At 46.4% G+C, this 25398-nt stretch overlaps 33 non-coding genes across 33 annotated transcripts; 23 read left to right on the forward strand and 10 right to left on the reverse strand.

The window, feature by feature from the left end:
* The first annotated feature begins 6052 nt into the window (after positions 1-6052).
* trnav-cac (transfer RNA valine (anticodon CAC)) lies at positions 6053-6125 on the forward strand. The gene has a single exon. It is a non-coding gene; the product is annotated as a tRNA-Val (tRNA).
* Positions 6126-6599: 474 nt separating this feature from the next.
* Positions 6600-6671, reverse strand: trnaq-cug (transfer RNA glutamine (anticodon CUG)). The gene has a single exon. It is a non-coding gene; the product is annotated as a tRNA-Gln (tRNA).
* A 151-nt stretch (positions 6672-6822) lies between these two features.
* Positions 6823-6894, forward strand: trnad-guc (transfer RNA aspartic acid (anticodon GUC)). The gene has a single exon. It is a non-coding gene; the product is annotated as a tRNA-Asp (tRNA).
* Positions 6895-7416: 522 nt separating this feature from the next.
* On the forward strand, positions 7417-7489 carry trnav-uac (transfer RNA valine (anticodon UAC)). Its single transcript has one exon. It is a non-coding gene; the product is annotated as a tRNA-Val (tRNA).
* A 614-nt stretch (positions 7490-8103) lies between these two features.
* trnav-cac (transfer RNA valine (anticodon CAC)) lies at positions 8104-8176 on the forward strand. Its single transcript has one exon. It is a non-coding gene; the product is annotated as a tRNA-Val (tRNA).
* A 474-nt stretch (positions 8177-8650) lies between these two features.
* trnaq-cug (transfer RNA glutamine (anticodon CUG)) lies at positions 8651-8722 on the reverse strand. The gene has a single exon. It is a non-coding gene; the product is annotated as a tRNA-Gln (tRNA).
* A 745-nt stretch (positions 8723-9467) lies between these two features.
* Positions 9468-9540, forward strand: trnav-uac (transfer RNA valine (anticodon UAC)). Its single transcript has one exon. It is a non-coding gene; the product is annotated as a tRNA-Val (tRNA).
* A 605-nt stretch (positions 9541-10145) lies between these two features.
* trnav-cac (transfer RNA valine (anticodon CAC)) lies at positions 10146-10218 on the forward strand. The gene has a single exon. It is a non-coding gene; the product is annotated as a tRNA-Val (tRNA).
* Positions 10219-10692: 474 nt separating this feature from the next.
* Positions 10693-10764, reverse strand: trnaq-cug (transfer RNA glutamine (anticodon CUG)). Its single transcript has one exon. It is a non-coding gene; the product is annotated as a tRNA-Gln (tRNA).
* A 151-nt stretch (positions 10765-10915) lies between these two features.
* trnad-guc (transfer RNA aspartic acid (anticodon GUC)) lies at positions 10916-10987 on the forward strand. The gene has a single exon. It is a non-coding gene; the product is annotated as a tRNA-Asp (tRNA).
* Positions 10988-11509: 522 nt separating this feature from the next.
* On the forward strand, positions 11510-11582 carry trnav-uac (transfer RNA valine (anticodon UAC)). The gene has a single exon. It is a non-coding gene; the product is annotated as a tRNA-Val (tRNA).
* A 1135-nt stretch (positions 11583-12717) lies between these two features.
* trnaq-cug (transfer RNA glutamine (anticodon CUG)) lies at positions 12718-12789 on the reverse strand. The gene has a single exon. It is a non-coding gene; the product is annotated as a tRNA-Gln (tRNA).
* Positions 12790-13519: 730 nt separating this feature from the next.
* On the forward strand, positions 13520-13592 carry trnav-aac (transfer RNA valine (anticodon AAC)). The gene has a single exon. It is a non-coding gene; the product is annotated as a tRNA-Val (tRNA).
* Positions 13593-14753: 1161 nt separating this feature from the next.
* trnaq-cug (transfer RNA glutamine (anticodon CUG)) lies at positions 14754-14825 on the reverse strand. Its single transcript has one exon. It is a non-coding gene; the product is annotated as a tRNA-Gln (tRNA).
* A 730-nt stretch (positions 14826-15555) lies between these two features.
* trnav-aac (transfer RNA valine (anticodon AAC)) lies at positions 15556-15628 on the forward strand. Its single transcript has one exon. It is a non-coding gene; the product is annotated as a tRNA-Val (tRNA).
* Positions 15629-16778: 1150 nt separating this feature from the next.
* trnaq-cug (transfer RNA glutamine (anticodon CUG)) lies at positions 16779-16850 on the reverse strand. Its single transcript has one exon. It is a non-coding gene; the product is annotated as a tRNA-Gln (tRNA).
* Positions 16851-17001: 151 nt separating this feature from the next.
* On the forward strand, positions 17002-17073 carry trnad-guc (transfer RNA aspartic acid (anticodon GUC)). The gene has a single exon. It is a non-coding gene; the product is annotated as a tRNA-Asp (tRNA).
* Positions 17074-17595: 522 nt separating this feature from the next.
* trnav-aac (transfer RNA valine (anticodon AAC)) lies at positions 17596-17668 on the forward strand. Its single transcript has one exon. It is a non-coding gene; the product is annotated as a tRNA-Val (tRNA).
* A 614-nt stretch (positions 17669-18282) lies between these two features.
* On the forward strand, positions 18283-18355 carry trnav-cac (transfer RNA valine (anticodon CAC)). The gene has a single exon. It is a non-coding gene; the product is annotated as a tRNA-Val (tRNA).
* Positions 18356-18829: 474 nt separating this feature from the next.
* On the reverse strand, positions 18830-18901 carry trnaq-cug (transfer RNA glutamine (anticodon CUG)). The gene has a single exon. It is a non-coding gene; the product is annotated as a tRNA-Gln (tRNA).
* Positions 18902-19052: 151 nt separating this feature from the next.
* On the forward strand, positions 19053-19124 carry trnad-guc (transfer RNA aspartic acid (anticodon GUC)). The gene has a single exon. It is a non-coding gene; the product is annotated as a tRNA-Asp (tRNA).
* A 522-nt stretch (positions 19125-19646) lies between these two features.
* On the forward strand, positions 19647-19719 carry trnav-uac (transfer RNA valine (anticodon UAC)). Its single transcript has one exon. It is a non-coding gene; the product is annotated as a tRNA-Val (tRNA).
* A 614-nt stretch (positions 19720-20333) lies between these two features.
* trnav-cac (transfer RNA valine (anticodon CAC)) lies at positions 20334-20406 on the forward strand. Its single transcript has one exon. It is a non-coding gene; the product is annotated as a tRNA-Val (tRNA).
* A 474-nt stretch (positions 20407-20880) lies between these two features.
* On the reverse strand, positions 20881-20952 carry trnaq-cug (transfer RNA glutamine (anticodon CUG)). Its single transcript has one exon. It is a non-coding gene; the product is annotated as a tRNA-Gln (tRNA).
* Positions 20953-21103: 151 nt separating this feature from the next.
* On the forward strand, positions 21104-21175 carry trnad-guc (transfer RNA aspartic acid (anticodon GUC)). Its single transcript has one exon. It is a non-coding gene; the product is annotated as a tRNA-Asp (tRNA).
* A 522-nt stretch (positions 21176-21697) lies between these two features.
* On the forward strand, positions 21698-21770 carry trnav-uac (transfer RNA valine (anticodon UAC)). The gene has a single exon. It is a non-coding gene; the product is annotated as a tRNA-Val (tRNA).
* Positions 21771-22384: 614 nt separating this feature from the next.
* On the forward strand, positions 22385-22457 carry trnav-cac (transfer RNA valine (anticodon CAC)). The gene has a single exon. It is a non-coding gene; the product is annotated as a tRNA-Val (tRNA).
* A 474-nt stretch (positions 22458-22931) lies between these two features.
* trnaq-cug (transfer RNA glutamine (anticodon CUG)) lies at positions 22932-23003 on the reverse strand. Its single transcript has one exon. It is a non-coding gene; the product is annotated as a tRNA-Gln (tRNA).
* A 151-nt stretch (positions 23004-23154) lies between these two features.
* Positions 23155-23226, forward strand: trnad-guc (transfer RNA aspartic acid (anticodon GUC)). The gene has a single exon. It is a non-coding gene; the product is annotated as a tRNA-Asp (tRNA).
* A 522-nt stretch (positions 23227-23748) lies between these two features.
* trnav-aac (transfer RNA valine (anticodon AAC)) lies at positions 23749-23821 on the forward strand. The gene has a single exon. It is a non-coding gene; the product is annotated as a tRNA-Val (tRNA).
* Positions 23822-24435: 614 nt separating this feature from the next.
* trnav-cac (transfer RNA valine (anticodon CAC)) lies at positions 24436-24508 on the forward strand. Its single transcript has one exon. It is a non-coding gene; the product is annotated as a tRNA-Val (tRNA).
* Positions 24509-24982: 474 nt separating this feature from the next.
* On the reverse strand, positions 24983-25054 carry trnaq-cug (transfer RNA glutamine (anticodon CUG)). The gene has a single exon. It is a non-coding gene; the product is annotated as a tRNA-Gln (tRNA).
* A 151-nt stretch (positions 25055-25205) lies between these two features.
* Positions 25206-25277, forward strand: trnad-guc (transfer RNA aspartic acid (anticodon GUC)). Its single transcript has one exon. It is a non-coding gene; the product is annotated as a tRNA-Asp (tRNA).
* The last annotated feature ends 121 nt before the right edge of the window (positions 25278-25398 follow it).

Consider the following 25398-nt stretch of genomic DNA (forward strand, 5'->3'; position numbering starts at 1 on the left):
TTGGTCCGACCAGAAGTAACATTTCTGGGCCGTGTCATTGCTCACAAATCAGTGGGTCTGCTAAACACTCATCGTGATCAGATTTTGACACATCCAAGACCGCGTACGGTTAAGGAGTTGCTCTCATTCTTGGGGTTAACAGGATACAGCCGGCACTTCATTCCAAATTATGCAGGCAAAACAGCCCTGTTGAGGGATTTGGTAAAAACGGCAGGTGTCAGAAATCTTAAGGCTGAACTGCCATGGACATCGGCCACTGAGTCGGCATTTATTGCATTAAAACAGGACTTATCTAGATCGGCTGATCTTGCTATTCCTAATTATGAACAACCCTTCTATCTTGATGTTTCTGAAACACACGGGATAGCTAATGGGGTGTTGTTTCAGAAAAAAGGGGGAGGAAGAGATGTACTTATGTACGTCAGCATCAGGCTGAATTCATTAGAGACAAGGCACCCGAGATGCACTCAGCATGCCATTGGGGTGTCAAAAATTATACAAAAGACAGCACATATAGTGAGGGACCATCCGTTGAAGGTGCTGACCACCCACAGTGTGGTGGCATATGTTAACTCACAAGCCTTCACCATGACACCTCTTACACAACAGAGAGTGTGTAGAGTTTTAGACGCTCCTAACTTGACTTTCACACATGAAGGAATTAACATGGCAGATTTAATGGAGTCAGGAGGAGAACCTCATGACTGCGCAAAGAGAGCTGAAGTGGACGAGAGGATAAGAGAAGACTTGAAAGCAGAACCTCTGACAGGAGCTGAAGATTGGTTCACTGATGGATGCTGCTACAGGGATGATGAAGGATTAAAAGCAGGCTACGCGGTAGTTTGCAGAAAAGGGGCTGCATTTGAAGTAAAGGAGGCTGGAAGACTTGAAGGGCAGCAGTCAGCCCAAAGAGCAGAAGTAATTGCTCTAAGTCGAGCTTTGAGACTTGCAAAAGGAAAAAGAGTCAACATTTACACGGACTCAGCTTATGCTTTTGGAGCAGCTCATGTGGAGCTCGCCCAATGGAGAAGAGCAGGATTCAGGACGGCAGATAACGCACCAATCTGCCACAAAAAGGAAATGGAGGAACTTGAGCAGGCCTTGGGAGATCCAGAGGAGGTGAGCATCATAAAATGCAAAGGCCACTCCTCAGGGACCAGCCTGATGGCCAGAGGAAATCAGGAAGCCGATCGAGCTGCAAAAGAGGCAGCGGGTTATAAAGCATCACGACAGATGGTACAAATAACGGTGGAAGAAGAATCAGGAGTTAACATGCTAGAGGAGGCCAGGAAGGCCCAAGGGGAGGCTGCCCCAGAAGAGAAAGGGATCTGGAAGAGTCGAGGAGCCTGGGAAGAAGGAGGTCTCTGGCGAGGACCTGACGGTCGACCAGTGTTGACAGCCAACTTGGCAAAACAGAAGATTGCTGAAGCGCACGGCCTTGGACATGTAGGTGTCGCCCAGATGGGGAGACATCTGTGCCATTGGTGGCATCCCTTCTTGAAGGATATGATCAAGGAAAAGGCTAGGACCTGTCTGATCTGTGGGAAGCATAATCCGAAGCCAGTGATTAAACCAGAGGCAGGTAAGTTCCCCATTCCAGAAAGACCAGGTGAAGAGATTGTCATTGACTTCACTGACATGATTGATCCAGGTCCAGGAGGAGTTCGATATCTACTGGTAAGTGTAGATGCTTTGACGGGTTGGCCTGAGGCATGGCCTACCAAGAGGGAGGATGCAAAAAGTGTGATTAAGTGTTTAATCAATCATTACATCCCCCGGCATGGTTTCCCTAAGCGGATTAGGTCCGACAATGGGACTCATTTCAAAAACAAAGATTTGGCCGAGGTAGAACAGAAGCTGGGGTTACAACATAGATTTGGCACAGTATATCACCCCCAGTCGCAGGGAAAGGTAGAAAGAATGAATCTAAATCTGAAGAATAAAATTGCTAAGATTTCAGCTCACACGGGGCTAAATTGGGTAGCAGCCCTGCCAGTTGCATTGATGATAATAAGATGTTGTGTTAATCAATCCACAGGTTTCACACCATATGAGCTGTTGACAGGACGACAGTTTCCAGGTCCATGGACAACAGTTCCGGCGGAAGAAAGTGTAAAAAGTAATAGAAAACATATTGAATGTTGGAAAGAATTAAAAGCTCTTGTGTCTAGTTTCACACAACAGGTTGGAGAGGGGGTGAAAGCGGAGGACAGGTCCATCCCCGATGCCAAGGCGGTGTGGCTGAAGGTCATTAAGCGAAAGTGGAGAGACCCAAGGTGGACCGGACCTTTCGAAGTAATTGCCCGAACCACCAGTGCTGTCCGTCTAAAGGGGAAAGGGGAGACCTGGTTCCATTGGTCTCAGTGTGCAGTCGCGGACGAGAGTTTGTTGGAGCTAGCTTCCACCCAATCGACGCAGGAGGGAACATAGAGCCAGAATAATACTCGTTCCCCCTGTGCTACGGTCCTCCTCAGTAGTCTACCTGAGTGAGGCGGAGAAAGGAGAGGAGCGTCACGCGCCAAGGAGGAATCCAGTACAGGCTCTTAAATAGGCTAGGGCTCTAGTCTAAAGTATTTGATAGTTTGAAGGAATCGTAATAGTTTTGTATGTTACTCGCATATTTTTATACTCATAACCTTATACTCTTTTTGTAACCTTATCTTTTTAGTATAGAGTAGAAGTAAACGAGCCTGGGAACAGTCATCATGAAATTGTGGGAAAATTGGAAAATAACGGGGTTGTTGGGGTTAATAAGTGTTATAACGTGTTTCTTTGTTTTTTGGCAGACAGGTGAATTGCCCAGACACAGAGGTCTATCCGCTCCTGAGCCCGAACCGATCAAATCGTCGAAAAAAGTCAAGCGTGCGGTTGGTTCAGGTGGGGATGATGGGTGTCTCAAAGCCAGTGGCGGAGTCGAGTTTGGGTATGTTAATGGATCTACAACAGCGTTCACATTCGATTTGTGTCAGGTAATTAAATGCTCGGGTGACGGGAATAGCTGGAGAACATATAATGTGTGGGTTTGTTATCATCCAATGATGTGTTACCCTAAGTCGGTGTGGGGCCCATCATGGGATAGTGACACCTACACCTATGTAACGGATCAGTGGTGTTCTTGGCAGGATGTGGTCGCGTGGACAGGAGTAGGATGGCAGCCAACGGTGCCACCGGCCCTTGAAGGAATAGCTATTCAGAGAGATTATTCTGTTACAAATAACCCTATTACTCTTTCCCTAGGACCATGGAGTGAACTCCCTGAACCTGGGTTTGATGGAGGTGCGTTTTATTTAGTAGTAGGGGTAGATAAAGTAGGGACAGATCCATTTGGGTTAATTCGGGTGAATTTATTTAATCCCAGGTCTAAACCGCTGGGAAATGACTCAGCACTGAATCTCACGGTGCAAACAGATCCCGTAGAGACAGTAACTTACAAGGATCCAGAAGAAAAATGGTTTGTTGCCACTGATTATACTAGGTTAAGACCTCAGGAGTTGATAGAGCGTGCCACAGGTTTTGGAGATAGGAATCTTTGGTTAGATTGGGTGGCTCAAAATGCTAAGGAGCAGAAAGTGGTTGATTGTGTTGCTTGTGCTACCGCTCGACCACATTTGTTTACTGAACCCGCTCCTCTGTATCCAGAGGATGAGTGGGGATATAATTGCATGTTGAGATTAACTAGAGAGGCGGTGGACACAGGTAACTGCACCACTTTGTCAGGTTTATATCCGCCAATTGATAAACGCACACAACCAGGTTCATTCACACCAAAACGAGGTAATTATACATGTTTTGAGTTTTCTACAGACAGAGTGAGATTTAGGCTAGGAAGGATTAATCCAAGCTGGTGCCAGAGGACAATTACAGGTAGGACTACCAATGATGTAAGTGACCCAAGCACAATTATAGGCACCTGGGCGAGAGGTGGGCTATATTATTATTGTGGGGAGTACACCCTTTTGGTGCAGGTTCCCTTGGGGAGTGTGGGAACGTGTGCTTTGGTGCGCTTAGCTGCACCTTTGATGCTCATAGGCAGTAGGCTAGAGACAATTCCACAGCAAGGTGCGGATGTGTCTACAGCCAGACGGAGGAGAGCCACAGGAGCTATCCACAAGTATGATCCAAGACGGGACTCGCCAACCTGGATAGACTCAATAGGAGTTCCCCGAGGAGTTCCAGATGAGTATAAGTTAGTTGATCAGATAGCGGCCGGGTTTGAAAGTGTGTTTCTGTGGGTGACTCCAAATAAAAATGTTGATCGCATTAATTATGTTCATTATAATGTGTTGAGACTCTCTAATCTCACCAGGGACGCGGTGGAAGGTCTTGCAGAACAATTAGGTCCGACGTCGTTAATGGGAATCCAAAATCGCATGGCGCTGGACATGTTATTGGCCGAGAAGGGAGGCGTGTGCGCGATGTTCGGAGATTTATGTTGCACCTTTATTCCCAACAATACAGCTCCGGACGGAACAGTCACGCGGGCGCTGGAAAATTTGAAAACGTTATCTAGAACCATGCATGAGCAATCAGGCGTGAACTCAAGGCTGGGAGATTGGTTCACATCTGTTTTTGGGCAATATAAGGGATTGTTTATGTCTGCCATGTTTTCTCTTCTAGTTTTTCTAGGTTTGTTGCTGATTGGGTGTTGTCTCATTCCTCTGGTGAGGCAGGTGTTGGGTAATCTGGTGAGCAGGGCCATAGCTTCTGGTTCAGCTGGGTCAGCTGGTCCGGAACATATGATGCCGTTGCGAGAAGCCGCCTGGACGGAGGAGTGACACAATATCTTTAAATGTTGGCCTTTTTTCAAAAGGCCAAAGAGGAGGAGTGTGATCAGGAGATATTTTATTTTGTATTCTCACAATCAGTTATCATTGATTATTCATTTGCCATTGTTGAATCTGATGACAGTATAATCTTTTAATTACATCTGTGTTACTTTGAGCAAATATTAATGTACACTGACTGTTTATATTAATCCACACTGACTGTTTATATAAAGTTGTTGCACGTTAGAGCAGAGCAGTCACACCATACAGACCCACGAGTCCTGTTGGGCCCTGGCAGGCCTGCGTGTAATTTTGCACGTACGCCGGTCTCTGCTTACATGCACGCACTTATGTAACACACGCACGGTCACCTACACACTTAGTAATAATAGGAGGGTCATCTGAGGACAGTTTTTCTGATAAATACACTTTCACAAAATGCACAATGTAATACACACTTGTTTTTCTCTTAAGAGTAGCAGTTGATGTCTATATAAGGGAAAACTTTGGGATAGGCGGGGAATTGTTATCATTTGAGATCATTTCCAGTAAAGATCCAACTGTGATGTCATAAAGGCAATATAAGGAGACTGATGCTTCAGTTGACGAGAGGATTCGATTGCAAATTGTCTTTTCCCACTCTTGTGCACAGAGTGTAATAAAGATCACTATTTTTGACACCTACTTCGACTTGGGCTTGCTTTCTTCTCTTCCCTAACTCGACCGAACCTTAACAGGTTCTACTGCTGTTTGGGACACAGACAAGAGAAAGTACTCAAATCTGGTTCAGGTCTCTGACATCTGTAACCTTTGGATGCTCGTCTTGCTAAAGAGTTGTCTATGGCCCAAATTTCTGCAAACTCCACAGACTTCACACAAATCAACAAATCTCCAGTCGCTATATTTCCTGAAGATGGAGGCACAGACTAAGCTCTTGGAAATGACTGGCTCTAGGTGGCCTGCACAGGACTTGGGCCTATTTTCAGCCAATGCCCAAGGCAATGAAACAAATGGGCGCTTTAGGCAACAGTTCTGCTGCCAGAGGTTCTGGGGTTCTTAGGGCAGCATATGTTGAGCTGTGCTTGCTTTAGTGAACTCCTAAATGTCCAAAGTTTAAGTGAGCCTAACATGGAGACTACAGTTCAGACTCCTTGCTAGAGTGCGTCTGTCTCTTCTCCATGGCTCCTTTTACTTCAAGGCCATGATAGGAACATGTCACCAAATTTGTCAGAGTGCGAGATTACTCAGTGAGACACATTGGAAAGCCAAACAAGCTGTCTTTCGGGGTTTCCGTAGTGTAGTGGTTATCACGTTCGCCTCACACGCGAAAGGTCCCCGGTCCGAAACCGGGCGGAAACATGGGTCTTTTCCTTCTTTGGTTACAAGGGAATTGATATTCACTCTTTAGACAACTCTGCTTGTCCAGCATTTTCTCTGTTTTACTTGCATCCCTATTGAGAATTAAGTCTCTTGGTTTTGTCTTCTGTAGGTTGTGTGCTAGCCAAACAAAGGACATCAAAGAGCTTGTCAAGAAGAAGATCGGGGCCTTCAGAGGTGGCAAAGGGATTGGAAGTGGGAAGAGTGCAAGAGGAAAAGTTGACTTGAGTCAAGGTGGCTAATGAACGATACAGCAGGAAGCTGAAGTGGAAAGTGCAGCAGAAGAGCATAAGCGAGGTTTGGTGCAGCATGAAGACCATGTGCAGATGAGATCAGCCAACACAAGAGGAGTGGAACTGACTGGGCCACTAACTTGCTCTTCAACTGACTAGATTCTTATGCTAGCGTGTGCTAATGCTAATGTACCTGTGGAGCAAAGTGCTAGAAAGCCAAATGAGGTTCCACTGAGACTTGAACTCAGATCGCTGGATTCAGAGTCCAGAGTGCTAACCATTACACCATGGAACCCTGCCTGAAGCACACAAAAGATCTGTGTCAAACAGGCATAAAAGTGTAGTTCCTGGTAAACCGATGGGGATTTCTACACGGCCAGCCAAATTTTACCTGTCATACCTGCTGCGAATCGCAGCTTGACGTGACCATTGCAGTGCTTCAGAGGTCCTCGTTAGTATAGTGGACAGTATCTCCGCCTGTCACGCGGAAGACCGGGGTTCGATTCCCCGACGGGGAGTGAGCAGTTTCCTTCTCTGTTCTGCCTTTTACCTGCAATGACCACACACACCTTAATCGCACACCAGATCCTAGTCAATCTAATAATCTAGTCCTATAATGGGCTTGAAGAAACATGAATTCCACCTGTGCGCTCACAAGTCGAAAAGGTCTTCTCAGAAAGAGCTCCCATCAGAAGAGATGCTAGTCCAAGAGAACACTGCTTGTGCAGCATTTTCTCTGTTTTACGTGCGTCCCTACTGACAAATAAGTTTCTTGGTCTTGTCTTCTGTAGATTGTGTGCTAGCCAAACAAAGGACATCAAAGAGCTTGTCAACCAGAAGATCAGCTCCCATGACAAGAGATGCAATCTTGAGATCACAATTTGCATTGTCAATACAGCCATAAGTGGGGGAGTGCTTGAAGAATGACACAAATGGGAGTTCCCTCCTTCTCAATAGTCCTACATGATCTGTCATAAAAGTCCACAAATGTAAGAAAGCATTGAAATGCTCCTTTAATTACTACGGGGTACGCAAGCTCAGTTTCCGTAGTGTAGTGGTTATCACGTTCGCCTTACACGCGAAAGGTCCCCGGTCCGAAACCGGGCGGAAGCATGCGTCTTTGCTTATGCGTCCTGATATAAAAGTGTCTGACTGCAGGCACTGCTTGAACTTGTGGGGTTCTACTGCTGTTTGGGACACAGACAAGAGAAAGTACTCAAATCTGGTTCAGGTCTCTGACATCTGTAACCTTTGGATGCTCGTCTTGCTAAAGAGTTGTCTATGGCCCAAATTTCTGCAAACTCCACAGACTTCACACAAATCAACAAATCTCCAGTCGCTATATTTCCTGAAGATGGAGGCACAGACTAAGCTCTTGGAAATGACTGGCTCTAGGTGGCCTGCACAGGACTTGGGCCTATTTTCAGCCAATGCCCAAGGCAATGAAACAAATGGGCGCTTTAGGCAACAGTTCTGCTGCCAGAGGTTCTGGGGTTCTTAGGGCAGCATATGTTGAGCTGTGCTTGCTTTAGTGAACTCCTAAATGTCCAAAGTTTAAGTGAGCCTAACATGGAGACTACAGTTCAGACTCCTTGCTAGAGTGCGTCTGTCTCTTCTCCATGGCTCCTTTTACTTCAAGGCCATGATAGGAACATGTCACCAAATTTGTCAGAGTGCGAGATTACTCAGTGAGACACATTGGAAAGCCAAACAAGCTGTCTTTCGGGGTTTCCGTAGTGTAGTGGTTATCACGTTCGCCTCACACGCGAAAGGTCCCCGGTCCGAAACCGGGCGGAAACATGGGTCTTTTCCTTCTTTGGTTACAAGGGAATTGATATTCACTCTTTAGACAACTCTGCTTGTCCAGCATTTTCTCTGTTTTACTTGCATCCCTATTGAGAATTAAGTCTCTTGGTTTTGTCTTCTGTAGGTTGTGTGCTAGCCAAACAAAGGACATCAAAGAGCTTGTCAAGAAGAAGATCGGGGCCTTCAGAGGTGGCAAAGGGATTGGAAGTGGGAAGAGTGCAAGAGGAAAAGTTGACTTGAGTCAAGGTGGCTAATGAACGATACAGCAGGAAGCTGAAGTGGAAAGTGCAGCAGAAGAGCATGAGCGAGGTTTGGTGCAGCATGAAGACCATGTGCAGATGAGATCAGCCAACACAAGAGGAGTGGAACTGACTGGGCCACTAACTTGCTCTTCAACTGACTAGATTCTTATGCTAGCATGTGCTAATGCTAATGTACCTGTGGAGCAAAGTGCTAGAAAGCCAAATGAGGTTCCACTGAGACTTGAACTCAGATTGCTGGATTCAGAGTCCAGAGTGCTAACCATTACACCATGGAACCCTGCCTGAAGCACACAAAAGATCTGTGTCAAACAGGCATAAAAGTGTAGTTCCTGGTAAACCGATGGGGATTTCTACACGGCCAGCCAAATTTTACCTGTCATACCTGCTGCGAATCGCAGCTTGACGTGACCATTGCAGTGCTTCAGAGGTCCTCGTTAGTATAGTGGACAGTATCTCCGCCTGTCACGCGGAAGACCGGGGTTCGATTCCCGGACGGGGAGTGAGCAGTTTCCTTCTCTGTTCTGCCTTTTACCTGCAATGACCACACACACCTTAATCGCACACCAGATCCTAGTCAATCTAATAATCTAGTCCTATAATGGGCTTGAAGAAACATGAATTCCACCTGTGCGCTCACAAGTCGAAAAGGTCTTCTCAGAAAGAGCTCCCATCAGAAGAGATGCTAGTCCAAGAGAACACTGCTTGTGCAGCATTTTCTCTGTTTTACGTGCGTCCCTACTGACAAATAAGTTTCTTGGTCTTGTCTTCTGTAGATTGTGTGCTAGCCAAACAAAGGACATCAAAGAGCTTGTCAACCAGAAGATCAGCTCCCATGACAAGAGATGCAATCTTGAGATCACAATTTGCATTGTCAATACAGCCATAAGTGGGGGAGTGCTTGAAGAATGACACAAATGGGAGTTCCCTCCTTCTCAATAGTCCTACATGATCTGTCATAAAAGTCCACAAATGTAAGAAAGCATTGAAATGCTCCTTTAATTACTACGGGGTACGCAAGCTCAGTTTCCGTAGTGTAGTGGTTATCACGTTCGCCTTACACGTGAAAGGTCCCCGGTCCGAAACCGGGCGGAAGCATGCGTCTTTGCTTATGCGTCCTGATATAAAAGTGTCTGACTGCAGGCACTGCTTGAACTTGTGGGGTTCTACTGCTGTTTGGGACACAGACAAGAGAAAGTACTCAAATCTGGTTCAGGTCTCTGACATCTGTAACCTTTGGATGCTCGTCTTGCTAAAGAGTTGTCTATGGCCCAAATTTCTGCAGACTTCACACAAATCAACAAATCTCCAGTCGCTATATTTCCTGAAGATGGAGGCACAGACTAAGCTCTTGGAAATGACTGGCTCTAGGTGGCCTGCACAGGACTTGGGCCTATTTTCAGCCAATGCCCAAGGCAATGAAACAAATGGGCGCTTTAGGCAACAGTTCTGCTGCCAGAGGTTCTGGGGTTCTTAGGGCAGCATATGTTGAGCTGTGCTTGCTTTAGTGAACTCCTAAATGTCCAAAGTTTAAGTGAGCCTAACATGGAGACTACAGTTCAGACTCCTTGCTAGAGTGCGTCTGTCTCTTCTCCGTGGCTCCTTTTACTTCAAGGCCATGATAGGAACATGTCACCAAATTTGTCAGAGTGCGAGATTACTCAGTGAGACACATTGGAAAGCCAAACAAGCTGTCTTTCGGGGTTTCCGTAGTGTAGTGGTTATCACGTTCGCCTCACACGCGAAAGGTCCCCGGTCCGAAACCGGGCGGAAACATGGGTCTTTTCCTTCTTTGGTTACAAGGGAATTGATATTCACTCTTTAGACAACTCTGCTTGTCCAGCATTTTCTCTGTTTTACTTGCATCCCTATTGAGAATTAAGTCTCTTGGTTTTGTCTTCTGTAGGTTGTGTGCTAGCCAAACAAAGGACATCAAAGAGCTTGTCAAGAAGAAGATCGGGGCCTTCAGAGGTGGCAAAGGGATTGGAAGTGGGAAGAGTGCAAGAGGAAAAGTTGACTTGAGTCAAGGTGGCTAATGAACGATACAGCAGGAAGCTGAAGTGGAAAGTGCAGCAGAAGAGCATGAGCGAGGTTTGGTGCAGCATGAAGACCATGTGCAGATGAGATCAGCCAACACAAGAGGAGTGGAACTGACTGGGCCACTAACTTGCTCTTCAACTGACTAGATTCTTATGCTAGCGTGTGCTAATGCTAATGTACCTGTGGAGCAAAGTGCTAGAAAGCCAAATGAGGTTCCACTGAGACTTGAACTCAGATCGCTGGATTCAGAGTCCAGAGTGCTAACCATTACACCATGGAACCCTGCCTGAAGCACACAAAAGATCTGTGTCAAACAGGCATAAAAGTGTAGTTCCTGGTAAACCGATGGGGATTTCTACACGGCCAGCCAAATTTTACCTGTCATACCTGCTGCGAATCGCAGCTTGACGTGACCATTGCAGTGCTTCAGAGGTCCTCGTTAGTATAGTGGACAGTATCTCCGCCTGTCACGCGGAAGACCGGGGTTCGATTCCCCGACGGGGAGTGAGCAGTTTCCTTCTCTGTTCTGCCTTTTACCTGCAATGACCACACACACCTTAATCGCACACCAGATCCTAGTCAATCTAATAATCTAGTCCTATAATGGGCTTGAAGAAACATGAATTCCACCTGTGCGCTCACAAGTCGAAAAGGTCTTCTCAGAAAGAGCTCCCATCAGAAGAGATGCTAGTCCAAGAGAACACTGCTTGTGCAGCATTTTCTCTGTTTTACGTGCGTCCCTACTGACAAATAAGTTTCTTGGTCTTGTCTTCTGTAGATTGTGTGCTAGCCAAACAAAGGACATCAAAGAGCTTGTCAACCAGAAGATCAGCTCCCATGACAAGAGATGCAATCTTGAGATCACAATTTGCATTGTCAATACAGCCATAAGTGGGGGAGTGCTTGAAGAATGACACAAATGGGAGTTCCCTCCTTCTCAATAGTCCTACATGATCTGTCATAAAAGTCCACAAATGTAAGAAAGCATTGAAATGCTCCTTTAATTACTACGGGGTACGCAAGCTCAGTTTCCGTAGTGTAGTGGTTATCACGTTCGCCTTACACGTGAAAGGTCCCCGGTCCGAAACCGGGCGGAAGCATGCGTCTTTGCTTATGCGTCCTGATATAAAAGTGTCTGACTGCAGGCACTGCTTGAACTTGTGGGGTTCTACTGCTGTTTGGGACACAGACAAGAGAAAGTACTCAAATCTGGTTCAGGTCTCTGACATCTGTAACCTTTGGATGCTCGTCTTGCTAAAGAGTTGTCTATGGCCCAAATTTCTGCAGACTTCACACAAATCAACAAATCTCCAGTCGCTATATTTCCTGAAGATGGAGGCACAGACTAAGCTCTTGGAAATGACTGGCTCTAGGTGGCCTGCACAGGACTTGGGCCTATTTTCAGCCAATGCCCAAGGCAATGAAACAAATGGGCGCTTTAGGCAACAGTTCTGCTGCCAGAGGTTCTGGGGTTCTTAGGGCAGCATATGTTGAGCTGTGCTTGCTTTAGTGAACTCCTAAATGTCCAAAGTTTAAGTGAGCCTAACATGGAGACTACAGTTCAGACTCCTTGCTAGAGTGCGTCTGTCTCTTCTCCATGGCTCCTTTTACTTCAAGGCCATGATAGGAACATGTCACCAAATTTGTCAGAGTGCGAGATTACTCAGTGAGACACATTGGAAAGCCAAACAAGCTGTCTTTCGGGGTTTCCGTAGTGTAGTGGTTATCACGTTCGCCTCACACGCGAAAGGTCCCCGGGCGGAAACATGGGTCTTTTCCTTCTTTGGTTACAAGGGAATTGATATTCACTCTTTAGACAACTCTGCTTGTCCAGCATTTTCTCTGTTTTACTTGCATCCCTATTGAGAATTAAGTCTCTTGGTTTTGTCTTCTGTAGGTTGTGTGCTAGCCAAACAAAGGACATCAAAGAGCTTGTCAAGAAGAAGATCGGGGCCTTCAGAGGTGGCAAAGGGATTGGAAGTGGGAAGAGTGCAAGAGGAAAAGTTGACTTGAGTCAAGGTGGCTAATGAACGATACAGCAGGAAGCTGAAAGTGCAGCAGAAGAGCATGAGCGAGGTTTGGTGCAGCATGAAGACCATGTACAGATGAGATCAGCCAACACAAGAGGAGTGGAACTGAATGGGCCACTAACTTGCTCTTCAACTGACTAGATTCTTATGCTAGCGTGTGCTAATGCTAATGTACCTGTGGAGCAAAGTGCTAGAAAGCCAAATGAGGTTCCACTGAGACTTGAACTCAGATCGCTGGATTCAGAGTCCAGAGTGCTAACCATTACACCATGGAACCCTGCCTGAAGCACACAAAAGATCTGTGTCAAACAGGCATAAAAGTGTAGTTCCTGGTAAACCGATGGGGATTTCTACACGGCCAGCCAAATTTTACCTGTCATACCTGCTGCGAATCGCAGCTTGACGTGACCATTGCACTGCTTCAGAGGTCCTCGTTAGTATAGTGGACAGTATCTCCGCCTGTCACGCGATTCCCCGACGGGGAGTGAGCAGTTTCCTTCTCTGTTCTGCCTTTTACCTGCAATGACCACACACACCTTAATCGCACACCAGATCCTAGTCAATCTAATAATCTAGTCCTATAATGGGCTTGAAGAAACATGAATTCCACCTGTGCGCTCACAAGTCGAAAAGGTCTTCTCAGAAAGAGCTCCCATCAGAAGAGATGCTAGTCCAAGAGAACACTGCTTGTGCAGCATTTTCTCTGTTTTACGTGCGTCCCTACTGACAAATAAGTTTCTTGGTCTTGTCTTCTGTAGATTGTGTGCTAGCCAAACAAAGGACATCAAAGAGCTTGTCAACCAGAAGATCAGCTCCCATGACAAGAGATGCAATCTTGAGATCACAATTTGCATTGTCAATACAGCCATAAGTGGGGGAGTGCTTGAAGAATGACACAAATGGGAGTTCCCTCCTTCTCAATAGTCCTACATGATCTGTCATAAAAGTCCACAAATGTAAGAAAGCATTGAAATGCTCCTTTAATTACTACGGGGTACGCAAGCTCAGTTTCCGTAGTGTAGTGGTTATCACGTTCGCCTAACACGCGAAAGGTCCCCTGTCCGAAACCGGGCGGAAGCATGCGTCTTTGCTTATGCGTCCTGATATAAAAGTGTCTGACTGCAGGCACTGCTTGAACTTGTGGGGTTCTACTGCTGTTTGGGACACAGACAAGAGAAAGTACTCAAATCTGGTTCAGGTCTCTGACATCTGTAACCTTTGGATGCTCGTCTTGCTAAAGAGTTGTCTATGGCCCAAATTTCTGCAAACTCCACAGACTTCACACAAATCAACAAATCTCCAGTCGCTATATTTCCTGAAGATGGAGGCACAGACTAAGCTCTTGGAAATGACTGGCTCTAGGTGGCCTGCACAGGACTTGGGCCTATTTTCAGCCAATGCCCAAGGCAATGAAACAAATGGGCGCTTTAGGCAACAGTTCTGCTGCCAGAGGTTCTGGGGTTCTTAGGGCAGCATATGTTGAGCTGTGCTTGCTTTAGTGAACTCCTAAATGTCCAAAGTTTAAGTGAGCCTAACATGGAGACTACAGTTCAGACTCCTTGCTAGAGTGCGTCTGTCTCTTCTCCATGGCTCCTTTTACTTCAAGGCCATGATAGGAACATGTCACCAAATTTGTCAGAGTGCGAGATTACTCAGTGAGACACATTGGAAAGCCAAACAAGCTGTCTTTCGGGGTTTCCGTAGTGTAGTGGTTATCACGTTCGCCTCACACGCGAAAGGTCCCCGGTCCGAAACCCGGCGGAAACATGGGTCTTTTCCTTCTTTGGTTACAAGGGAATTGATATTCACTCTTTAGACAACTCTGCTTGTCCAGCATTTTCTCTGTTTTACTTGCATCCCTATTGAGAATTAAGTCTCTTGGTTTTGTCTTCTGTAGGTTGTGTGCTAGCCAAACAAAGGACATCAAAGAGCTTGTCAAGAAGAAGATCGGGGCCTTCAGAGGTGGCAAAGGGATTGGAAGTGGGAAGAGTGCAAGAGGAAAAGTTGACTTGAGTCAAGGTGGCTAATGAACGATACAGCAGGAAGCTGAAGTGGAAAGTGCAGCAGAAGAGCATGAGCGAGGTTTGGTGCAGCATGAAGACCATGTGCAGATGAGATCAGCCAACACAAGAGGAGTGGAACTGACTGGGCCACTAACTTGCTCTTCAACTGACTAGATTCTTATGCTAGGGTGTGCTAATGCTAATGTACCTGTGGAGCAAAGTGCTAGAAAGCCAAATGAGGTTCCACTGAGACTTGAACTCAGATCGCTGGATTCAGAGTCCAGAGTGCTAACCATTACACCATGGAACCCTGCCTGAAGCACACAAAAGATCTGTGTCAAACAGGCATAAAAGTGTAGTTCCTGGTAAACCGATGGGGATTTCTACACGGCCAGCCAAATTTTACCTGTCATACCTGCTGCGAATCGCAGCTTGACGTGACCATTGCACTGCTTCAGAGGTCCTCGTTAGTATAGTGGACAGTATCTCCGCCTGTCACGCGATTCCCCGACGGGGAGTGAGCAGTTTCCTTCTCTGTTCTGCCTTTTACCTGCAATGACCACACACACCTTAATCGCACACCAGATCCTAGTCAATCTAATAATCTAGTCCTATAATGGGCTTGAAGAAACATGAATTCCACCTGTGCGCTCACAAGTCGAAAAGGTCTTCTCAGAAAGAGCTCCCATCAGAAGAGATGCTAGTCCAAGAGAACACTGCTTGTGCAGCATTTTCTCTGTTTTACGTGCGTCCCTACTGACAAATAAGTTTCTTGGTCTTGTCTTCTGTAGATTGTGTGCTAGCCAAACAAAGGACATCAAAGAGCTTGTCAACCAGAAGATCAGCTCCCATGACAAGAGATGCAATCTTGAGATCACAATTTGCATTGTCAATACAGCCATAAGTGGGGGAGTGCTTGAAGAATGACACAAATGGGAGTTCCCTCCTTCTCAGTAGTCCTACATGATCTGTCATAAAAGTCCACAAATGTAAGAAAGCATTGAAATGCTCCTTTAATTACTACGGGGTACGCAAGCTCAGTTTCCGTAGTGTAGTGGTTATCACGTTCGCCTAACACGCGAAAGGTCCCCGGTCCGAAACCGGGCGGAAGCATGCGTCTTTGCTTATGCGTCCTGATATAAAAGTGTCTGACTGCAGGCACTGCTTGAACTTGTGGGGTTCTACTGCTGTTTGGGACACAGACAAGAGAAAGTACTCAAATCTGGTTCAGGTCTCTGACATCTGTAACCTTTGGATGCTCGTCTTGCTAAAGAGTTGTCTATGGCCCAAATTTCTGCAAACTCCACAGACTTCACACAAATCAACAAATCTCCAGTCGCTATATTTCCTGAAGATGGAGGCACAGACTAAGCTCTTGGAAATGACTGGCTCTAGGTGGCCTGCACAGGACTTGGGCCTATTTTCAGCCAATGCCCAAGGCAATGAAACAAATGGGCGCTTTAGGCAACAGTTCTGCTGCCAGAGGTTCTGGGGTTCTTAGGGCAGCATATGTTGAGCTGTGCTTGCTTTAGTGAACTCCTAAATGTCCAAAGTTTAAGTGAGCCTAACATGGAGACTACAGTTCAGACTCCTTGCTAGAGTGCGTCTGTCTCTTCTCCATGGCTCCTTTTACTTCAAGGCCATGATAGGAACATGTCACCAAATTTGTCAGAGTGCGAGATTACTCAGTGAGACACATTGGAAAGCCAAACAAGCTGTCTTTCGGGGTTTCCGTAGTGTAGTGGTTATCACGTTCGCCTCACACGCGAAAGGTCCCCGTGCGGAAACATGGGTCTTTTCCTTCTTTGGTTACAAGGGAATTGATATTCACTCTTTAGACAACTCTGCTTGTCCAGCATTTTCTCTGTTTTACTTGCATCCCTATTGAGAATTAAGTCTCTTGGTTTTGTCTTCTGTAGGTTGTGTGCTAGCCAAACAAAGGACATCAAAGAGCTTGTCAAGAAGAAGATCGGGGCCTTCAGAGGTGGCAAAGGGATTGGAAGTGGGAAGAGTGCAAGAGGAAAAGTTGACTTGAGTCAAGGTGGCTAATGAACGATACAGCAGGAAGCTGAAGTGGAAAGTGCAGCAGAAGAGCATGAGCGAGGTTTGGTGCAGCATGAAGACCATGTGCAGATGAGATCAGCCAACACAAGAGGAGTGGAACTGACTGGGCCACTAACTTGCTCTTCAACTGACTAGATTCTTATGCTAGCGTGTGCTAATGCTAATGTACCTGTGGAGCAAAGTGCTAGAAAGCCAAATGAGGTTCCACTGAGACTTGAACTCAGATCGCTGGATTCAGAGTCCAGAGTGCTAACCATTACACCATGGAACCCTGCCTGAAGCACACAAAAGATCTGTGTCAAACAGGCATAAAAGTGTAGTTCCTGGTAAACCGATGGGGATTTCTACACGGCCAGCCAAATTTTACCTGTCATACCTGCTGCGAATCGCAGCTTGACGTGACCATTGCAGTGCTTCAGAGGTCCTCGTTAGTATAGTGGACAGTATCTCCGCCTGTCACGCGGAAGACCGGGGTTCGATTCCCCGACGGGGAGTGAGCAGTTTCCTTCTCTGTTCTGCCTTTTACCTGCAATGACCACACACACCTTAATCGCACACCAGATCCTAGTCAATCTAATAATCTAGTCCTATAATGGGCTTGAAGAAACATGAATTCCACCTGTGCGCTCACAAGTCGAAAAGGTCTTCTCAGAAAGAGCTCCCATCAGAAGAGATGCTAGTCCAAGAGAACACTGCTTGTGCAGCATTTTCTCTGTTTTACGTGCGTCCCTACTGACAAATAAGTTTCTTGGTCTTGTCTTCTGTAGATTGTGTGCTAGCCAAACAAAGGACATCAAAGAGCTTGTCAACCAGAAGATCAGCTCCCATGACAAGAGATGCAATCTTGAGATCACAATTTGCATTGTCAATACAGCCATAAGTGGGGGAGTGCTTGAAGAATGACACAAATGGGAGTTCCCTCCTTCTCAATAGTCCTACATGATCTGTCATAAAAGTCCACAAATGTAAGAAAGCATTGAAATGCTCCTTTAATTACTACGGGGTACGCAAGCTCAGTTTCCGTAGTGTAGTGGTTATCACGTTCGCCTAACACGCGAAAGGTCCCCGGTCCGAAACCGGGCGGAAGCATGCGTCTTTGCTTATGCGTCCTGATATAAAAGTGTCTGACTGCAGGCACTGCTTGAACTTGTGGGGTTCTACTGCTGTTTGGGACACAGACAAGAGAAAGTACTCAAATCTGGTTCAGGTCTCTGACATCTGTAACCTTTGGATGCTCGTCTTGCTAAAGAGTTGTCTATGGCCCAAATTTCTGCAAACTCCACAGACTTCACACAAATCAACAAATCTCCAGTCGCTATATTTCCTGAAGATGGAGGCACAGACTAAGCTCTTGGAAATGACTGGCTCTAGGTGGCCTGCACAGGACTTGGGCCTATTTTCAGCCAATGCCCAAGGCAATGAAACAAATGGGCGCTTTAGGCAACAGTTCTGCTGCCAGAGGTTCTGGGGTTCTTAGGGCAGCATATGTTGAGCTGTGCTTGCTTTAGTGAACTCCTAAATGTCCAAAGTTTAAGTGAGCCTAACATGGAGACTACAGTTCAGACTCCTTGCTAGAGTGCGTCTGTCTCTTCTCCGTGGCTCCTTTTACTTCAAGGCCATGATAGGAACATGTCACCAAATTTGTCAGAGTGCGAGATTACTCAGTGAGACACATTGGAAAGCCAAACAAGCTGTCTTTCGGGGTTTCCGTAGTGTAGTGGTTATCACGTTCGCCTCACACGCGAAAGGTCCCCGGTCCGAAACCGGGCGGAAACATGGGTCTTTTCCTTCTTTGGTTACAAGGGAATTGATATTCACTCTTTAGACAACTCTGCTTGTCCAGCATTTTCTCTGTTTTACTTGCATCCCTATTGAGAATTAAGTCTCTTGGTTTTGTCTTCTGTAGGTTGTGTGCTAGCCAAACAAAGGACATCAAAGAGCTTGTCAAGAAGAAGATCGGGGCCTTCAGAGGTGGCAAAGGGATTGGAAGTGGGAAGAGTGCAAGAGGAAAAGTTGACTTGAGTCAAGGTGGCTAATGAACGATACAGCAGGAAGCTGAAGTGGAAAGTGCAGCAGAAGAGCATGAGCGAGGTTTGGTGCAGCATGAAGACCATGTGCAGATGAGATCAGCCAACACAAGAGGAGTGGAACTGACTGGGCCACTAACTTGCTCTTCAACTGACTAGATTCTTATGCTAGCGTGTGCTAATGCTAATGTACCTGTGGAGCAAAGTGCTAGAAAGCCAAATGAGGTTCCACTGAGACTTGAACTCAGATCGCTGGATTCAGAGTCCAGAGTGCTAACCATTACACCATGGAACCCTGCCTGAAGCACACAAAAGATCTGTGTCAAACAGGCATAAAAGTGTAGTTCCTGGTAAACCGATGGGGATTTCTACACGGCCAGCCAAATTTTACCTGTCATACCTGCTGCGAATCGCAGCTTGACGTGACCATTGCAGTGCTTCAGAGGTCCTCGTTAGTATAGTGGACAGTATCTCCGCCTGTCACGCGGAAGACCGGGGTTCGATTCCCCGACGGGGAGTGAGCAGTTTCCTTCTCTGTTCTGCCTTTTACCTGCAATGACCACACACACCTTAATCGCACACCAGATCCTAGTCAATCTAATAATCTAGTCCTATAATGGGCTTGAAGAAACATGAATTCCACCTGTGCGCTCACAAGTCGAAAAGGTCTTCTCAGAAAGAGCTCCCATCAGAAGAGATGCTAGTCCAAGAGAACACTGCTTGTGCAGCATTTTCTCTGTTTTACGTGCGTCCCTACTGACAAATAAGTTTCTTGGTCTTGTCTTCTGTAGATTGTGTGCTAGCCAAACAAAGGACATCAAAGAGCTTGTCAACCAGAAGATCAGCTCCCATGACAAGAGATGCAATCTTGAGATCACAATTTGCATTGTCAATACAGCCATAAGTGGGGGAGTGCTTGAAGAATGACACAAATGGGAGTTCCCTCCTTCTCAATAGTCCTACATGATCTGTCATAAAAGTCCACAAATGTAAGAAAGCATTGAAATGCTCCTTTAATTCCAAGGGGGTACGCAAGCTCAGTTTCCGTAGTGTAGTGGTTATCACGTTCGCCTTACACGCGAAAGGTCCCCGGTCCGAAACCGGGCGGAAGCATGCGTCTTTGCTTATGCGTCCTGATATAAAAGTGTCTGACTGCAGGCACTGCTTGAACTTGTGGGGTTCTACTGCTGTTTGGGACACAGACAAGAGAAAGTACTCAAATCTGGTTCAGGTCTCTGACATCTGTAACCTTTGGATGCTCGTCTTGCTAAAGAGTTGTCTATGGCCCAAATTTCTGCAAACTCCACAGACTTCACACAAATCAACAAATCTCCAGTCGCTATATTTCCTGAAGATGGAGGCACAGACTAAGCTCTTGGAAATGACTGGCTCTAGGTGGCCTGCACAGGACTTGGGCCTATTTTCAGCCAATGCCCAAGGCAATGAAACAAATGGGCGCTTTAGGCAACAGTTCTGCTGCCAGAGGTTCTGGGGTTCTTAGGGCAGCATATGTTGAGCTGTGCTTGCTTTAGTGAACTCCTAAATGTCCAAAGTTTAAGTGAGCCTAACATGGAGACTACAGTTCAGACTCCTTGCTAGAGTGCGTCTGTCTCTTCTCCGTGGCTCCTTTTACTTCAAGGCCATGATAGGAACATGTCACCAAATTTGTCAGAGTGCGAGATTACTCAGTGAGACACATTGGAAAGCCAAACAAGCTGTCTTTCGGGGTTTCCGTAGTGTAGTGGTTATCACGTTCGCCTCACACGCGAAAGGTCCCCGGTCCGAAACCGGGCGGAAACATGGGTCTTTTCCTTCTTTGGTTACAAGGGAATTGATATTCACTCTTTAGACAACTCTGCTTGTCCAGCATTTTCTCTGTTTTACTTGCATCCCTATTGAGAATTAAGTCTCTTGGTTTTGTCTTCTGTAGGTTGTGTGCTAGCCAAACAAAGGACATCAAAGAGCTTGTCAAGAAGAAGATCGGGGCCTTCAGAGGTGGCAAAGGGATTGGAAGTGGGAAGAGTGCAAGAGGAAAAGTTGACTTGAGTCAAGGTGGCTAATGAACGATACAGCAGGAAGCTGAAGTGGAAAGTGCAGCAGAAGAGCATGAGCGAGGTTTGGTGCAGCATGAAGACCATGTGCAGATGAGATCAGCCAACACAAGAGGAGTGGAACTGACTGGGCCACTAACTTGCTCTTCAACTGACTAGATTCTTATGCTAGCGTGTGCTAATGCTAATGTACCTGTGGAGCAAAGTGCTAGAAAGCCAAATGAGGTTCCACTGAGACTTGAACTCAGATCGCTGGATTCAGAGTCCAGAGTGCTAACCATTACACCATGGAACCCTGCCTGAAGCACACAAAAGATCTGTGTCAAACAGGCATAAAAGTGTAGTTCCTGGTAAACCGATGGGGATTTCTACACGGCCAGCCAAATTTTACCTGTCATACCTGCTGCGAATCGCAGCTTGACGTGACCATTGCAGTGCTTCAGAGGTCCTCGTTAGTATAGTGGACAGTATCTCCGCCTGTCACGCGGAAGACCGGGGTTCGATTCCCCGACGGGGAGTGAGCAGTTTCCTTCTCTGTTCTGCCTTTTACCTGCAATGACCACACACACCTTAATCGCACACCAGATCCTAGTCAATCTAATAATCTAGTCCTATAATGGGCTTGAAGAAACATGAATTCCACCTGTGCGCTCACAAGTCGAAAAGGTCTTCTCAGAAAGAGCTCCCATCAGAAGAGATGCTAGTCCAAGAGAACACTGCTTGTGCAGCATTTTCTCTGTTTTACGTGCGTCCCTACTGACAAATAAGTTTCTTGGTCTTGTCTTCTGTAGATTGTGTGCTAGCCAAACAAAGGACATCAAAGAGCTTGTCAACCAGAAGATCAGCTCCCATGACAAGAGATGCAATCTTGAGATCACAATTTGCATTGTCAATACAGCCATAAGTGGGGGAGTGCTTGAAGAATGACACAAATGGGAGTTCCCTCCTTCTCAATAGTCCTACATGATCTGTCATAAAAGTCCACAAATGTAAGAAAGCATTGAAATGCTCCTTTAATTCCAAGGGGGTACGCAAGCTCAGTTTCCGTAGTGTAGTGGTTATCACGTTCGCCTTACACGCGAAAGGTCCCCGGTCCGAAACCGGGCGGAAGCATGCGTCTTTGCTTATGCGTCCTGATATAAAAGTGTCTGACTGCAGGCACTGCTTGAACTTGTGGGGTTCTACTGCTGTTTGGGACACAGACAAGAGAAAGTACTCAAATCTGGTTCAGGTCTCTGACATCTGTAACCTTTGGATGCTCGTCTTGCTAAAGAGTTGTCTATGGCCCAAATTTCTGCAAACTCCACAGACTTCACACAAATCAACAAATCTCCAGTCGCTATATTTCCTGAAGATGGAGGCACAGACTAAGCTCTTGGAAATGACTGGCTCTAGGTGGCCTGCACAGGACTTGGGCCTATTTTCAGCCAATGCCCAAGGCAATGAAACAAATGGGCGCTTTAGGCAACAGTTCTGCTGCCAGAGGTTCTGGGGTTCTTAGGGCAGCATATGTTGAGCTGTGCTTGCTTTAGTGAACTCCTAAATGTCCAAAGTTTAAGTGAGCCTAACATGGAGACTACAGTTCAGACTCCTTGCTAGAGTGCGTCTGTCTCTTCTCCGTGGCTCCTTTTACTTCAAGGCCATGATAGGAACATGTCACCAAATTTGTCAGAGTGCGAGATTACTCAGTGAGACACATTGGAAAGCCAAACAAGCTGTCTTTCGGGGTTTCCGTAGTGTAGTGGTTATCACGTTCGCCTCACACGCGAAAGGTCCCCGGTCCGAAACCGGGCGGAAACATGGGTCTTTTCCTTCTTTGGTTACAAGGGAATTGATATTCACTCTTTAGACAACTCTGCTTGTCCAGCATTTTCTCTGTTTTACTTGCATCCCTATTGAGAATTAAGTCTCTTGGTTTTGTCTTCTGTAGGTTGTGTGCTAGCCAAACAAAGGACATCAAAGAGCTTGTCAAGAAGAAGATCGGGGCCTTCAGAGGTGGCAAAGGGATTGGAAGTGGGAAGAGTGCAAGAGGAAAAGTTGACTTGAGTCAAGGTGGCTAATGAACGATACAGCAGGAAGCTGAAGTGGAAAGTGCAGCAGAAGAGCATGAGCGAGGTTTGGTGCAGCATGAAGACCATGTGCAGATGAGATCAGCCAACACAAGAGGAGTGGAACTGACTGGGCCACTAACTTGCTCTTCAACTGACTAGATTCTTATGCTAGCGTGTGCTAATGCTAATGTACCTGTGGAGCAAAGTGCTAGAAAGCCAAATGAGGTTCCACTGAGACTTGAACTCAGATCGCTGGATTCAGAGTCCAGAGTGCTAACCATTACACCATGGAACCCTGCCTGAAGCACACAAAAGATCTGTGTCAAACAGGCATAAAAGTGTAGTTCCTGGTAAACCGATGGGGATTTCTACACGGCCAGCCAAATTTTACCTGTCATACCTGCTGCGAATCGCAGCTTGACGTGACCATTACAGTGCTTCAGAGGTCCTCGTTAGTATAGTGGACAGTATCTCCGCCTGTCACGCGGAAGACCGGGGTTCGATTCCCCGACGGGGAGTGAGCAGTTTCCTTCTCTGTTCTGCCTTTTACCTGCAATGACCACACACACCTTAATCGCACACCAGATCCTAGTCAATCTAATAATCTAGTCCTATAATGGGCTTGAAGAAACATGAATTCCACCTGTGCGCTCACAAGTCGAAAAGGTCTTCTCAGAAAGAGCTCCCATCAGAAGAGATGCTAGTCCAAGAGAACACTGCTTGTGCAGCATTTTCTCTGTTTTACGTGCGTCCCTACTGACAAATAAGTTTCTTGGTCTTGTCTTCTGTAGATTGTGTGCTAGCCAAACAAAGGACATCAAAGAGCTTGTCAACCAGAAGATCAGCTCCCATGACAAGAGATGCAATCTTGAGATCACAATTTGCATTGTCAATACAGCCATAAGTGGGGGAGTGCTTGAAGAATGACACAAATGGGAGTTCCCTCCTTCTCAATAGTCCTACATGATCTGTCATAAAAGTCCACAAATGTAAGAAAGCATTGAAATGCTCCTTTAATTACTACGGGGTACGCAAGCTCAGTTTCCGTAGTGTAGTGGTTATCACGTTCGCCTAACACGCGAAAGGTCCCCGGTCCGAAACCGGGCGGAAGCATGCGTCTTTGCTTATGCGTCCTGATATAAAAGTGTCTGACTGCAGGCACTGCTTGAACTTGTGGGGTTCTACTGCTGTTTGGGACACAGACAAGAGAAAGTACTCAAATCTGGTTCAGGTCTCTGACATCTGTAACCTTTGGATGCTCGTCTTGCTAAAGAGTTGTCTATGGCCCAAATTTCTGCAAACTCCACAGACTTCACACAAATCAACAAATCTCCAGTCGCTATATTTCCTGAAGATGGAGGCACAGACTAAGCTCTTGGAAATGACTGGCTCTAGGTGGCCTGCACAGGACTTGGGCCTATTTTCAGCCAATGCCCAAGGCAATGAAACAAATGGGCGCTTTAGGCAACAGTTCTGCTGCCAGAGGTTCTGGGGTTCTTAGGGCAGCATATGTTGAGCTGTGCTTGCTTTAGTGAACTCCTAAATGTCCAAAGTTTAAGTGAGCCTAACATGGAGACTACAGTTCAGACTCCTTGCTAGAGTGCGTCTGTCTCTTCTCCGTGGCTCCTTTTACTTCAAGGCCATGATAGGAACATGTCACCAAATTTGTCAGAGTGCGAGATTACTCAGTGAGACACATTGGAAAGCCAAACAAGCTGTCTTTCGGGGTTTCCGTAGTGTAGTGGTTATCACGTTCGCCTCACACGCGAAAGGTCCCCGGTCCGAAACCGGGCGGAAACATGGGTCTTTTCCTTCTTTGGTTACAAGGGAATTGATATTCACTCTTTAGACAACTCTGCTTGTCCAGCATTTTCTCTGTTTTACTTGCATCCCTATTGAGAATTAAGTCTCTTGGTTTTGTCTTCTGCAGGTTGTGTGCTAGCCAAACAAAGGACATCAAAGAGCTTGTCAAGAAGAAGATCGGGGCCTTCAGAGGTGGCAAAGGGATTGGAAGTGGGAAGAGTGCAAGAGGAAAAGTTGACTTGAGTCAAGGTGGCTAATGAACGATACAGCAGGAAGCTGAAGTGGAAAGTGCAGCAGAAGAGCATAAGCGAGGTTTGGTGCAGCATGAAGACCATGTGCAGATGAGATCAGCCAACACAAGAGGAGTGGAACTGACTGGGCCACTAACTTGCTCTTCAACTGACTAGATTCTTATGCTAGCGTGTGCTAATGCTAATGTACCTGTGGAGCAAAGTGCTAGAAAGCCAAATGAGGTTCCACTGAGACTTGAACTCAGATCGCTGGATTCAGAGTCCAGAGTGCTAACCATTACACCATGGAACCCTGCCTGAAGCACACAAAAGATCTGTGTCAAACAGGCATAAAAGTGTAGTTCCTGGTAAACCGATGGGGATTTCTACACGGCCAGCCAAATTTTACCTGTCATACCTGCTGCGAATCGCAGCTTGACGTGACCATTGCAGTGCTTCAGAGGTCCTCGTTAGTATAGTGGACAGTATCTCCGCCTGTCACGCGGAAGACCGGGGTTCGATTCCCCGACGGGGAGTGAGCAGTTTCCTTCTCTGTTCTGCCTTTTACCTGCAATGACCACACACACCTTAATCGCACACCAGATCCTAGTCAATCTAATAATCTAGTCCTATAATGGGCTTGAAGAAACATGAATT

Source organism: Copadichromis virginalis, linkage group LG8 (genome assembly GCF_057382275.1).
Source record: "Copadichromis virginalis isolate Kocher_CV1m ecotype Utaka linkage group LG8, C_Virginalis_male_GT1.1, whole genome shotgun sequence".
NCBI classification, from domain to species: Eukaryota; Metazoa; Chordata; class Actinopteri; order Cichliformes; family Cichlidae; genus Copadichromis; species Copadichromis virginalis.